The sequence below is a fragment of the Amblyomma mixtum genome, chromosome 7 (genome assembly GCF_055824585.1).
Source record: "Amblyomma mixtum isolate Tamu chromosome 7, ASM5582458v1, whole genome shotgun sequence".
NCBI lineage: Eukaryota > Metazoa > Arthropoda > Arachnida > Ixodida > Ixodidae > Amblyomma > Amblyomma mixtum.
The window spans coordinates 126,901,652-126,916,368 of record NC_143018.1 but is presented as its reverse complement, the minus strand read 5'-3'; the positions used below and the strand labels follow the sequence as shown (position 1 = coordinate 126,916,368).

The 14,717-nt window shown below is 44.8% G+C and overlaps 1 pseudogene; it reads right to left on the bottom strand.

Annotated features, from left to right (window-relative positions):
- The window catches only part of LOC149337540 (uncharacterized), a 136,986-nt pseudogene that overhangs the window by 42,047 nt on the left and 80,222 nt on the right, over window positions 1-14,717 (bottom strand).

The following is a 14,717-nucleotide window of genomic DNA, read 5'->3' as shown; positions in this document are numbered from 1 at the left end:
GAGAGGCATTTTTCCTGCAAATTGGCGCAGTCAGGTTGATGCTGCTGCTGATGATGAAAGATGGTGCTAGTCCTCTCGGCTAAGGGCAAGCCTTACGCCTGCTGAACGTTCTCCACCTTCAGCCGCTCCTGTTCTTTGAGCTAAGCAGCGCGGACTGTCTCCCGTGGCCTCTAGCGTCTTCACAGGTCTCCCCGATGAACTTTTAGGAGCGGGCAGCACGCTTCACTTCGTTTTTGCTTCGTTTATTTACTTGCTGGCACGTTGAACTGCCTTTTTCATTCGTGCGGAGCACTGAGCTAAGGGGATGTTGCTGTTAATTGCGCCCCATAATGCTTGCCTGCCCTCGGCGATGCGTTTTGCTTCTTTCTCATCTGTGTCTTTGGCTGCAAAGCTACCTTTGTTGACGTACGTGAACCTTTCGCACCTTGACTCAAACGGCTGAATTACATAGCCAAGAAAGCTACCCGGAAACAAGCAATTTGAAGCGTTGAACGAGCATAAGAAGATGTTGACTACTTTCGACGCGCACCTCGAGAGGCTTTCAGCTAGGACACCTCGCGCGACAGCCCACGAGGATGCTCGCCATTCTTCACGTGTGAGTATCAGCGCAGACTGATTGGAAACGGCTTGCAACCAAAAACTCGTTCGGAATTCGCTACCTTCCGTTCGGAAACGCGACGGGGTTTCATACGATATGAATATTGTGTTAAGCCTCCGTAGCCTGTGGAGGCTCAACACTATTCTTCTTGAAGACCATTCTTAAGAATGGTCTTCACGCATACCGGCGTAATTACTCGCTATGCGCTTGAAAGCTTAACTGAGCGCATCACATTCATCCGGCAGGTTTACAGAACTCGAGGATAGCCACCCGAATTGTTAAGCAGATTAAGTGATTTGGAGGCGCGTCGACGTGGCAACACAAATAGTTTGGCAGGTGTATTTTTTGGGGGGTATTCAGTCATATGTAAACTGTCTCCTCGGGAAATAAAAAAAAAAACTATGATGCTCACGTGGTCTAGCAGTTCCGAAAACGAAGCTCGTCTTTTCACGCAACGGCCTTTCCCAGTTTCGTGGAGAGCTATACGTCATTCAAGTTTTTTGTTTCTCCTGCTTTCTTGTCGGATAGAACAGTTTTCAATGTTTCATTGGCTTGGTCAAAAAATGACCTAGAAAGAAGCTTCCTCCTGTAAAGTCCCGGAACTCGCCTTATTAAAAAAAAATGTCACATCTTGAATTCCCTTCTTCGTTGTGCTCAGATAGGCGATCGAAAAAGAGAGCCTAAGAAAAATTGCGATTTTTAGTTTTGCACGGCGGCTTTAGTTTGAGCATAGCAGGGCAGTTGTGTGCCCTCTTTGCTCTCGTCCTTCGAACACAATCGCTGTTTTTATGCGAAGCATACTAGCCGCACAACCGAGCTCTTCCTTGCTGCGCCGCGCGCGGCCACGCGCGGCCGCGTAGCTACCACTTGACCTACATCGGCGCACCACGTGATATGACGTCACAACAGCTGTGAAAGCTGGGGCTCAACTCGTGGGCTCGCTTGCGGACGCGCAGCCTCCGCCGGCGGCCTAACTCCCGCTCCTTCCGCTAGGGGCGATGACGTCACAACTGCTGTGAAAGCTGGGGCTCAACTCGTGCGCTCGTTTGCGGACGCGCAGCCTCCGCCGGCGGTATGCTTCGCATCCTAGGCTTAACCATAAGCTAAGCCCGGCATTTTTTTTTTGTCAGGCTATAGAACGCGCGACAGGAAGCTAAGAAAACACCCTCCGACGTTTAGATACAGCTTCAAAACCTGGTTAAAAGTCGACAAAACCGAGCACACGTAGAGGAAGACGAGGGGGCAACGTGCCGCTTAAAATTTATATTAGTGTAGAGGACAGCCAGTGGCTGTGCAGTCTGAGACTTCATATGCCAAAGGAACAACCTATCAACAGGATATTAATACACGCGCCTCGAAAGATTTCATTTCGGGCGCGCGAAATCAAATTGCAATTTCGCTGGCAGGTGCGCTGCATGTGTTTTTGATAAAGTGCTGGCACCACTTCTCTGCATTTTTACGTTGTTTTTTCTGCGGAGATTGGGTTTACCTGTTGTCACTGATGTTCTTGGACACATCCTTGCAACGAGACGGAAAGCACCGTTAGAGATTGGTTCACAATTGTGAGAAGGGAACAGTTCGATTCGGGGAGAGTACATAGTGCTTACGATCAACTGTTGGCTCATAATTAACTACTCTTGTATTTCCAGTTGTTGGTTAATATTTCCTGACGTTACACTGCGTCGCCGAAAAAGGAAGGCTTTTTCAGCACCACCTATTCTTGGCATGTCGCACAATGTCTCCATGTTTTTCCCTGAGCCTCTTGCCTTATCTTGTTTTCACGCTATGAAAATTGAGGCTGGCGACTTTATTGATGCTTACGTAAAATCATGCGATAGGCTACGTTATCTCGCACCCTACTAAAAGTCCTGGTCGTTGTGGGCATTCTGCCGTTTTATCTAAGAAGTTTCGTGCAGGCTATCATGAAGCGTTTTTATATTTTCTCTGGGAGGCTGTCAGTAACTGCGGTCACATTAGAGCAACGGAATGCGGCTAAATACATTGTGGTGATGTGATTTCAGATGTCGCCTTCTTTCGGTCAGGGCATAATTTCTGTATTGCCGACTGAAGGCAAAGCGAATCAATCACACTCTTTACTATCTTCGAATAACAGATGTCACGCGCAGGATGTGTACATATGCTCGCAGAAAATGTAAAAAACGCCGATTTTTTCTATAGTTGAATATTCGAGTTTAAAAAACTTACACAGTCAGCTTTAGGTGAATGGAAGTCCTGCACCCACCAGGAAAGTTTCAAGGAAGTGATTATCGGCCGTCTTCGCGTAGGACGCACACATATGACTGATAACCTTTTACTAACAAAACAAGAATAATATATTTGTGAAAAGTGTGGAGATGAGTTAACGGTAAATCGTAAGTTATTCTGACGCATGAAAGACGGAAAAATAAAGAAAAAAGTATTTTACACAGTTTTATAAGGCCCACATTCCTATACACTCAACGTTACTCTTGGGTATGATGAAACTGTTGACATTTCTTGTGTGTTTAGCTTTTTAAAGGAAGGAAGCTTTCGCAACAAACTCTACAATTTAACCAATGGCCTCGCTTCACCTTTTGATCCACTTCAGCCACCTTCTGATATCTGAGAAGAAGGTTGAGGTGTTTATTTGATTGGTTGGGAGGCTCAAGATCCTTGCCCAGCCAAGGCTACCTGACCTTTAAAGCGTTTACCATGAACCATTTACAGAATTTCTTTGCTCTTTCATCACTAGGTACTACACACCATTGTTGTAGGACCTCTACACCACCGATGATTTTAATATTTTATATAAAAATAAGTGCAAAACAATTTGTTTATAGCAAGAGCTTGGCGCATGATCGCCTTAGTAGCCTGTTTCATAATACACAACACAACATATAACAACGTGTAGATACTGACAATTGGAAGTTCTATGGTGATTCAGTATTAGGCGATAGCTTATGCAGCTCATTCGGTCGAAAAGCCGTCGGCGTGGTATTAGTCGGCACAGCGTGTCGGAAGTAATCGGGACTGTATAAAAAAATCTTAACATGGTAATTCGTGGTTGTAGTGATAATGATTGATTGATGTGTGATAGACGATGACAAGGTAACAATATCGTTGTAATGAATAGATTAATTGATTAATTAAAGAAATTTAAAAAATAAAAAATTGGAAGGGGTTCAAAGGTGCCAAATGCTCAGAATGAAAAGCCATTGCTTGATGATGCTACTTAATAAAATTTACAATGCACAATTGACCAATTAATGAAATGAAACAAGAAAAATGCGTTCAAATGTGGCAAATTCCTAAAAATAGAAAGCCCGACCCTCTAATCTAATGCGTCATACCCTTAAAGCGGAGCTTAAGTCTCCTCTCTAATTTGTTTCCTTTGTTGCTTTGTTCTGGCTGTGATACTGCATCGACGTAAAAAAAAAGATCGTGTTTTCCGCTATAAATTCAGTCGTTAGAGGGTGCTCTTTCTATTGACCCTGTATTTCCTGTTTTCGTGTCTTTTTGACCAGTCAAATTTATAGCAAGAGCCAATCTAAGCCACTGCGGTTTCTCAGTGGTTACGGCGCTCGGCTGCTGACCCAAAACACGCGGGTTCGATCCCGGCCGCGGAGGCCGAATTTCGATGAAGGCAAAACTCTAGAGGTTCGTGTGCAGTGTGATGTCAGCGCACGTTCAAGAACCCCAGGTAATGGAAATTTCCGGAGCCCTCCACTACGGCGTCCCTCATAGCCTGAGTTGCTTAGGGACGTTAAACCCAAATAAACCAGAACCAATCTGCAAGTACTGTTGTAAGCCTCCTGTCGATGTCGAAGTCAGCGTCAATATCTCTATAGGGATCAACGCCCAACATTAAGTCCAGCAGAATAGACACTTTATGATCGAAGACAAGTTGGAGCGGTGTAAGCAGTGTGTTCTCCAGAAGGGCAGCGTTTTACTTAAATGTTACATAAAAGACGCGGGTTCGATCCGGGCCACGGCTGTCGCATTTCATTGCAGGCGAAATGCTAGAGGCCCGTGTACTCTGCGATGTGATTGCGCGTTAAAAAAAGACATGTCGAAGTCCAGAGCGCTTCACTGCGACATCCCTAAAAGCCTAAGTCGTCTTCTGACATTTAACACCATAAACCAAAGCTGAACCAATCATGGAAGAGGACAGCGTTCGTAGTAAGAATTCTGGATACTTCTGAGCACTTACACTGTAAACAAAAATATACCCAAAACGGACTAAAAATGGTGGCGGCCACCCTTTTTACTCCATTTGTGAAAACATTTACTCCATGAGTGGGGAGTAAAAAGTGGACTGTCCTCCATTTTACTCCCATGCGGGAATAATGGAGTAAAAATGAGAATTTACCAGCGTTTACTCCAGTCTAGAAAGAGAGTTAATTGTGCCAAATACTCCATCAGTGCCGAAATGAAGCAAAAAAACACCATTTTGTGCAATCCGCCCGCCTCCTATCGTCTCGCCTGCTTCTGGTCAGTTGTCGTATAATGGCAGTGAGTGACGACCGCTTGGTTACCATCGTCGCTGGATCTCTGCTGACTTCTGCTCCTTCACGGGCGCCTGCCGCGGTACAAGATATCGACTTGTCGCCGTTTTCCGCTACAGTACGTTACATAATTGAATTGCTCCTGTGAAGCCTACAGTGCTCTAACGATACCTGACTTTCCTTTGTGTCGCCACCCCGTTACAGCTCCCACTTAGGCCTAATTCTCACAGCCTTTTTTCAGTGCGGTTCTCGCAATGTGTTGCAGCAGATTATGTGTTGCATTAACATGGAACTGTGATAGAACATAGTGTCAACGCTGAGCTCATGATAGAGCTCATGAGACCACACTTTTTATCGCTCATGTTTAAAATCCAAGCCTTAATGAAGTGAATATGAAAGCAAACACTGCCATTCCAAACTACCATCAGGTGTATTTTCATCTTTTCTGCTCTGGTTTTGGGTCAAATATAGAGTGGTGCATGACCATGAAAACCACCCAGCGTCTCTCTTTCAGTCTTGAACTACTGATTATAATGTTACATCCCTTTGTCTACGAACATGGCCAACGTAACGAGCTCGTACAGCAAAAGGAGACGACAAGCAGACGACTCCTGCCGCGTACGCCGCCGCTGGGCTAGAAGACGGCGGAAAGAATGCGTGACGCGGGGCAGGGTGTCGAACCGGCATTTTTTCGGGTTCGGTTAGGGTTCGGGTTCACGCCTTTCGGGTTCAGTTCCGGGTTCGACTCCAGAGGGCTATTCCGTTCCGGTTCGAACCGGTTCGGACCGTCTCGAACCGGTTCAAACGGGTTCAAACGGGTTCAGGACAAAAAAAAATTAGAACGCAGATGGGTTTCAGCCAACCTTGCTATGCGTTTTCTTTTTTCTTGCACATCGCTATACAAAATTAAAAAATGCAAAGATTTGTTTATGAGAACATAAAACTGTGCTAGTTGGTAAGGGTTCATGCTTACGTAGCGCAGTAAACAGGACAAAAGGAAGTCTGGATCCGACACAGACGCTGACTAAAAGCTGGTTATTACATTCCCGGTAAAGTATATGAAGGCGCAGGACACAGTGAACAATCCAAAAAACAGAAGAGCAAAGATTAAAACTAAAAAACAATACGGCGCATGCATATCATAGTCGAGTCATGACATCATTTTCAACGAAATTCGAAGACTGTATTCCATAGTAGACAGCACTCCCCTATCTCATGGACCTCACAGAGTAGCCAAGAAAGCCTGCCTCCTTATCTACGAAATTGATGTATGGTGAAGCAACACGCTCATCTGCTTCCTTCCTGATCATAAAGGCCTCGACCGTCTCCCTACAAATTCGATCAAGGTGATTAAACCAGAGACTTGTCTTTCCAATTGGGGAAGCAATTAGCTATTGTTCGAACATCACAGATGGGTGAAAAAAGTTGCGGTGTCGTAGAACTTGGCTTTGTATTGCAGCGAGTGCAACGATTGCTTCCCCCAGTAGATAAGACAAGTGTCCTGTTTAATAACCGTTTGCATTTGTAGGCAGTTGGCCGAGGCCAATGGGATCAGGAAGGAAGCAGATGAGTGTGTTGCTTCACCCTATATCAATTTGGTAGATAAGGAGTCAGGCTTTCTCGTCATTGTGTGAGGTCCAGTATATAGGGGAGTGCCGTCTACTATAGAAGATACTCTTCGAATTTCGTTTAAAAAGAGGGAAGGACTCGACTGTGATGAGCATGCGCAGTATGGTTTTTAAGTTTTAACCTTTGTTCTGTTTTGGGGGGTTTTTTTCTGTGTCCTGCGCCTTTATATACTTTTCCCAGAATAAAATAACCAGTTGTTAGTCAGCGCTCGTGTCGTCTCCCGTCTTCCTTTCGTCTTGTTTACTGCGTTACTTGAACATGAAAAAATTGTTTAATGCGAGATGTTCTCATTTTACCTATTTTATTTCTTGTCCGCAGCAAAAAGACGAATTTACGGCAAGCGCCGCCAAATGAAATGAACTCGAAATTAATGAAAATCGGCTATGTATATACGCTATAATCCACCTTATGAGGTGTAGGACGAAAAGCCGATGGATTTTACATCTGCAAGACCCTCCTGCGTCAGCAGTTTGGGAGACCCCGTAGCGCGAGTAATAGGCCTCCCTTGAAGCTTTAGTCAGTTGGGACTTTCTGGTACGCAGTGTACTTACGGGCCCCAAAATTTCCGCCGCACGCGCCCTTTACTTTCCCGCGCACTACTGATAAACGAAACTGTCATGAGGTGGCACGTATACATACAGGCAGATACCTTTCTGTCATCCGAAAACCGACTTGCCAGTCCCCCCCCCCCCCTTCTTTACTACATGGTAAGAAAATGTTTGAGAATCCCTCCACCGCCCATCCCCCACCTAACGAGAGCCTCGTAGGAGCACTGGCTCTCCCTAACATCCAGAACTTACCAAACATATTTTATTTAAAACACCTATTCGACAACGCCTTTGTGACTCACGTTATATATCCCGAGCCTCTATAGCTCAGTGGCTTCAAAAACTCAACTAATCGTGGCTTCTCACTATAGTAAAGTAAGAAATTTGTTTGTGATAGAATGTTTGGGACTTTTCCTGGGGCGCTATCAAAGGCAACCTTTGCATCAACAGAATTTTTTGCGCCCTTGATAGAGTGACAAAGAGTGGTTAATCTGGCGTGCATCTTTTGTCCACCAACTTGTTTCAGTCATTTATTTTTAAAACTACAAACAACCCCTTTCTAGCAGCTGTGCTTAATAGGTGACTAAGTGCTCGCCTGTCTTTTCTGGACATGCCCGCGAGTGCTGATTCATTCGGTTTTCTCACTCTTTGCTTTTACTTACTGTACGGCCTCTCCACAAGACAGATGACAAATGTTGCGATCGTTCATTACTTCCTCTACCCATACATCTACAGCCTTGCCTAGACTCTCTTGATACTAGTGTACTAAAGCGAAGTCAGCGGATGTACAGTGGAGCCCACTATAATGGCCACAGATATAACGAACGCTCTCTTATTACGAGCGGATGTGGTGCTACAGTGAAAATATGCATAAAGGCAACGGAAATTCGTCTCAGGTACAGCGAACAACTCTGGCCACACCACTCGGTTATAGCGAACGAGGTGGCGTGGTGAACTACCCCGAGGTTGTAGAGGTCGTCCTTCCGCTAAGCACGCAGATGAAATAGCGCCTCTCAACCTTCACGACACCGCCCCCGAAAGAACGTGTCAACCCAGAAATGGAATTAAAAGGCGGCACTGCTGTGCGCAGCGCTAACCGGAAAGTACGGCGTCCGGTAACACTGTAAACGCTGAAGTAAACACGGTAACGATATGCTATAATTTTCTATTGAAATAGTTAGTAACCGCCGGCCAAACCCGCGTCGATGGCCAACGAGGGCAATCATTGCCTACGCGTTCGCCGGCTCGGCAAAGCATCCCGAGTAGAAGAAGCGCGGTGTGCGTAAGAAAGGGGCATCGTCAAATGCGAAGCTACTGACCATGGTCGCGGATCAACTAACAGCAGCGATTAGATAATTCTGAAATCCTGGCTGGCCATGCCAGTCACGTGGTATGCATAGCCTGCCCAGTCGTCTCGATCTTTTACGCCGCTGCCATGTGCAGGCATTGTCATACAGAGGACAGTGCAACGGATGCATTCTGCGCCATAAGCGCTGCGCTACTTCGTCGCTGCATCAGCCCAGTAATGACATAAGAAACATAAGAAGCTCGAAAATACGAGTGACCAGATGCTTGCAGATTTCTGGCAACGCTTCGTTGATACGTAGCCGACCGGACGTTTCCTCGGATAACTGCGTTACTGCGGACCACAAAATCGCAAAAGCGCCTGTTCTTACGGAGACGTTGAACACCAAGTGCGAGCTCTCCCTACTGCCAGGAATCATATTTACGTGGCCGACCTGCCACCTGTTGTCGTGTACACTTCAACCACGATTAGTTATACCCCGTCCCTAAATTTGATAGTTGGCAGCAAGGTCTCGACAAGGATTAAATGACCGCCCTAGATAGCCTGGAAAGAGCCGCGACAGGCTCTGCTTTGCACAAGTAGGCACGCATAACGCAGCTTTGTAAGAAATAATTGCCACTTTTAGCGGCCTTAGTATTTTTGGCTGGTGTCAGAAGAATCCACTTGCTACGAACATCAGATATAACGAATGGAACCCGCGTGACCGTCAGGTTCGTTATAAGTGGGCTCGACTGTAGTTTCAATCGGCCACAAAAACCTTTTCACCCTTCAGACATGGACCTTACATGTTAGGACGTACCTTTGCGCCAAAGGGGTGTTTGTGTCATGGTCAGTGTATGTCTACCTAAGTGAGCAACGAGAAACGATTTCAGCAATAAAATGATATTTTTGTCATGATGCTGTATTATTTTGGGACATACTTAAGCAGTCTCTTAAAAAACCCATTGACGTCATACATTTCACTATAACATTTATTTCTGCGATGAAAAACTCCGGATTTCCATGCGAACTCTTCGTGTTCATAGGACGCAGAACCACCGCGTTCCACAAGGTCACTTTTCAGACAACAGTGCACAATATGCTGCGCAAGTTCACCCTCCTGACTGGTTCCCCTTCCATGACGTGTGCACCGTCTGGAATTTTCATGTGCGGGCGGAGGCAGGGAGTTATGGTGGCATGAGGCCTTATGCCGAGATCGCTGAATTCGACGCGGGCAAGTAAGGCATGAGGAGGGTCAGAGAAGTTCGAAATATTCCATGCAACAACCATAAAAAGAAGCCTACAAGATAGCCGAATAGCCTAAAGTATCTGTAAACAGAGTTTTCTGTTGCGCCGCCATTAGTACGAATCCCGCTCGGAGCCAGAGGTTAGAATATGCATACTGTTTTAGCTGCTCTTTTTACTGCGTTAGCAGTATAGCCTGCTTTCCCAAAAATAACCGCGCTGCGTGCGTGCAGCCTCCATCCTTGATGCACACTCCGGTGGGCGCACATCAGGACATTCACTGGTAAAAATGCGCCTTCAAAAACTTTCACCCGTCTGACCGTCTCCCCACCCCCCATCACCCACCTGTACCCGATATAGCCGAGGCAGATTGTTGCGAGGGCTCAACGTATTCAGTCGCCCAAACGTTCTACGAAAAAAACGCGAACAATTATAAGCCTGTCGTGTCAGACAAAAAGAACAGGAAACATGACAGCGAGAAGTAGATATAAGTCGCCAGACAGAGAATTCAAGATCGATCAGTGCGAAAACAGCGTGTGGAGCCGCGCGCTGGCGACTGGCAGCAATTTTTTCTTAGAAGCAGATCGATTTCAGCGAATCGGCATAACGAAATCACTTCATCGTAGTTACATTTCATCGCAGTAGCATCTTTCTCGGCGTAATCACTATCGCATGCTAGCGAGCGCATGTATTTCCGCATTGCCCTTTTGTGTAATCGGTATTTAATTTTTTTCTTATTAGTACATCTCCACCGTTGCCAAGAACCTGCCTTTCGCTGCTTATTTCCGTCGCGCGCAAACAAGAATATGCGGATTCTAAAAAAAAAAAAGAAGCTGCACCAATTTATACATCCTTCTTTTGGTAATACTAGTAGTAATATCTCGGGTTTAACGTGCCGAATAGACATTGGGGCTATATGACAGACGGTGTAGTGGAGGGCTCCAGATTAACGGAGACCAGCTGGGGATTTTCGACGTCACGCTGGTTTTTGTATTTTTGGAATCAACAGCCGAGCTGCACAGCCATTGACCATTTTTTTTCTTTATTGCCCTACAGATCCACCGTGAGGAATTTTATTTAGAAGAACTCTAGCTTGGGCTAGTTGGTTCATGATTCAGGAGGAAAACGGCGCAAAAAAACGTGGACAAAAGAGAGACAAACACGACAGGACCAGCGCCAGTTTTATTTAGAACTTGCTGTCTAAGACAATGAGCGCCTACAAAAGTGAATGTTGCACTACGCACTGCGGTTGCTCAGTGGTTAGGGCGCTCGGTTACTTATCCGCTGTACCCGGGTTCGAACTCGGTCCCGGCGGCCACGTTTCGATGGAGGTGAAACGCAAAAGGCACCGTGTGGAGGCGGACATTACAGAAGGGTCAATTAGGCTTCTTCCCAGGCACCAGACCTCCTTTAAGTTTGCTGTCGCATATACTGGGTACCATTTTCCCACTTCCCAGCGCAGACAGCTACGGGTGCGTGAATCTATGCGATAGGTCATCTCATTTTGTCGGAAAACAAGACGTAAGCCGGGATGCAAAAAAGTGGGCTGAACCGGGTTCCGAACCGGTTCGGAACGGTTCCTTTGAATCGTTCCGGTTCGGGTTCAGTTCCAAGATGGCGGAAAAAATATGGGTTCGGTTCGGTTCCAGTTCCGGGCGAAAATTCGGGTTCGGTTCCGGTTTCGGGTTCGGGTTCAGTTCCGGTTCGACACCCTGACGCGGGGTCACAAGGGCAGCGCAGTTTCCCAAGTTGGGTTTCCGGCGGCCCGCAGAGCTACTGCCCATTTCCGCCGCTGTCACTGCTGTAAGAATAAGTCTGAATGAGGATAAACATGACGTCATTTTTGGGTTCCATCTCTGTGGGTAGTAAAAAATTTACTCCCTTTTCACTCCAAAATAACTCCCTTATATAAGGGAGTAAATAAAAACACCATACATATGGAGTAAAAAAAACCTTTTGGGTGTGCGTTAGAGGACAAGCCATTTACTCCCTTTTGGGTGTTTTTTTGCTAACAGTGTAGGAGCCTCCTTTAAGCGGTGGCCGTGTTGTTGAGCGTCCACCTCACACTGGGGAGGTTCCGAGTTCGGACTTCAGTGCCGCCGGGCACCCACCGCTTTTCTAATGAACATTCTAAAGAGTGTAAGACTTCCCCCGCCTTGGGGTTCGCCTTCTCTGAGGTGAAATTCTCGGTAAAAGTGTATTGGAACAATACATCGCGTGGGGGGTCAGGGATTCCTTCGACCGACAAATAACCTTAATCCGTCTCCTGCAGTAAAGCCGAATGAACCGAACTGAATTGAGTTTGTTTTAATGTGACCGAAATGAAGTAATTGTTCAGAAGTTGTAATTTTGACCGTTTTCAAAGAATTTTCCTAGTTTTTCTCCTAGCTTACTTGCAACGCATTCATTTTGGTTTTTTTGATATGGGACACACTAACACAAGCCGAATATCGAGTTAATACATTATATTCAAAAACGTTTTTAGCACAGCCTTTGTCTCTGAAGGTGAACAACTAGCTTAAAATAGTCGAGTTAAACCCTTACTTCCGTGCAAATATTTCTTTATAATGCAAAGCGCTGCTTACGACTACAGAAAGTGCGAATGTTGCGTCGGAAACTCTATTACATAAAGGTACTCCTTGCCCAGGAAAGGACAGGAATTTTGTACTCTTGTATAATAAGCTTGCACACTTGTGACCGCCATACCCCTTGCACGTGATGGTGGTGAAAATATTTTAATGAAATTGTTTGGGAGGTTGTAGCGGTGGTTGGAGCTCTCATTCCGGAACCCCATTGGCGTAGGCTGCTGTACGGGCTCTTTCGATGAGTAGCTTTTGACATCGTTTCATCCGAGCTGGTCAGAGCTGCCTCCCACCCCTCCTGCATTGGCTGGTTACTGACAGTGACCGCCTGATTTCGTTGGCAGGCCCATACCACATGGTACAGGTCCGCCTTCTCCCCACAGAATTCGCAGTGTGAGTCAAATGACTCCGGGTCTATTGCGTGTAGTCTTCATGGGTTGTTCTAAGTGTTTATTTATTTATTTATTTATTTATTTATTTATTTATTTATTTATTTATTTATTTATTTATTTATTTATTTATTTATTTATTTATTTATTTATTATACCCTCAGGGTACAAATGTACATTACAGAGGGGAGGGGCGGATGCAGAGGCATACATAATTTACACAAAAAAGTTATTAGTAAAAAATATACACAATCTCTAAAACCAGTACAAAAACGAAAGTAAGTATACAAAAAGAATGAAAAAGAACACAGGTACAAAGAGTAAACTACGACATCAGTAACGGTGTTAATAATACAGAAAAATATGGCAATGAAAACAAATAATAAACAAGAATGCAGTTCCTAATAAACAAACAGTCGTATTGGGAATATTAACACCATCTATGAACGCCATGATAATGATATGAGCACTAGCTATGAAAAGAAACTGTGTAATGCTGATTTAAAGTTCTCAATTTCAGATATACTTGTTAGTGATGCTGGTAGGTTATTCCAGTCATTGCTTGTCCGAGGAATAAACGAGTATGAATATGCAAGCGTATTTGAGTGTGGAATATGTACCTTTTTGCTGTGGGCACGGCGAGTTGAAATGTATGACGGTGGTTGAACCCAAAGATAGCGCAAGGTTGTGTTATGATGGTATATTTTATGAAAGAGAGACAGGCGAGATAGCTTTCTTCGTGTCGATAAAAGTGGTAGTTGTAAGTAGGCTTTCATATTAGTAACACTAGCGGTCCTTTGGTAGTTGTTTAAGATAAACCGGGCTGAGCGATTTTGTATTGCCTCAAGAGAATGTATGAGTGTTACGTGACCGGGATCCCAGACAGATGACGCGTATTCAAGTTGTGGACGAATGTAAGTTGTGTACAATAGTAATTTTAATGATGATGGTGCAAGGCGGAAATTACGGCGTATATATCCAAGGGTGCTACTGGCTTTAGAAGTGATATAATTGACATGCGATTTCCAAGATAGATTATTGGTAATGAGAACTCCCAGATACCGGTATGATGTCACCGATTCTAATGAGACGTTATTAAGCATATAAGTGGGACTTATGTGGTTAGTGCGAGATACCCTCATTGATTTGCATTTGTTAATATTTAATTCCATGCACCATGTATTACACCATTCCACAATATTATTGAGGTGATTCTGAATTAATAATGCGTCTGAAGCATCAGTTAGTTTACGGTATAACACACAGTCGTCTGCAAAAAGACAAATTTTGGAAGAAACGTGAGAAGGTAAGTCATTTATATAAATCAGGAATAAGAGAGGACCTAGAACCGACCCTTGCGGAACGCCGGATTGAACTGGGGCCGAGGGTGAGTTCACTTCATTAGTGGTTACAAACTGAACGCGGGATGCGAGGAAAGCATTAATCCAGTCAATTATTGTAGGGTCTATGTTTAGGAAGCTTAGTTTATGAAGAAGTAGTGTATGGTTAACTTTGTCAAAAGCTTTGGAGAAATCGAGGAATATGCAATCAATTGAAAAACCACAGTCTAGATAGGCATGCAAATCATTAGTGAAAGAGACTAGCTGAGTTTCACAGGAGCAATTTTTACGGAATCCATGCTGCACACTGGAAAAAAAGTTGTTATCTTCAAGAAAGTTAACTAGATGCCTGTATATAATGTGTTCCATAATTTTACATGGTACGGATGTAAGGGAAATGGGCCTGTAGTTGAGCGGATTATGTGTTGGACCTGACTTGTGGATGGGGATTACTTTTCCAGTTTTCCAATCATGAGGTATACTGCCAGAGTTATACGACTTAGAAAAAATGCACTGTAGTATGATTGAACAGTATTCCACGGTATGTTGCAAAAATTTAACATTGATCTCGTCGACTCCACACGATAATTTGGGTTTTAATTTGTTTATTATGGCTT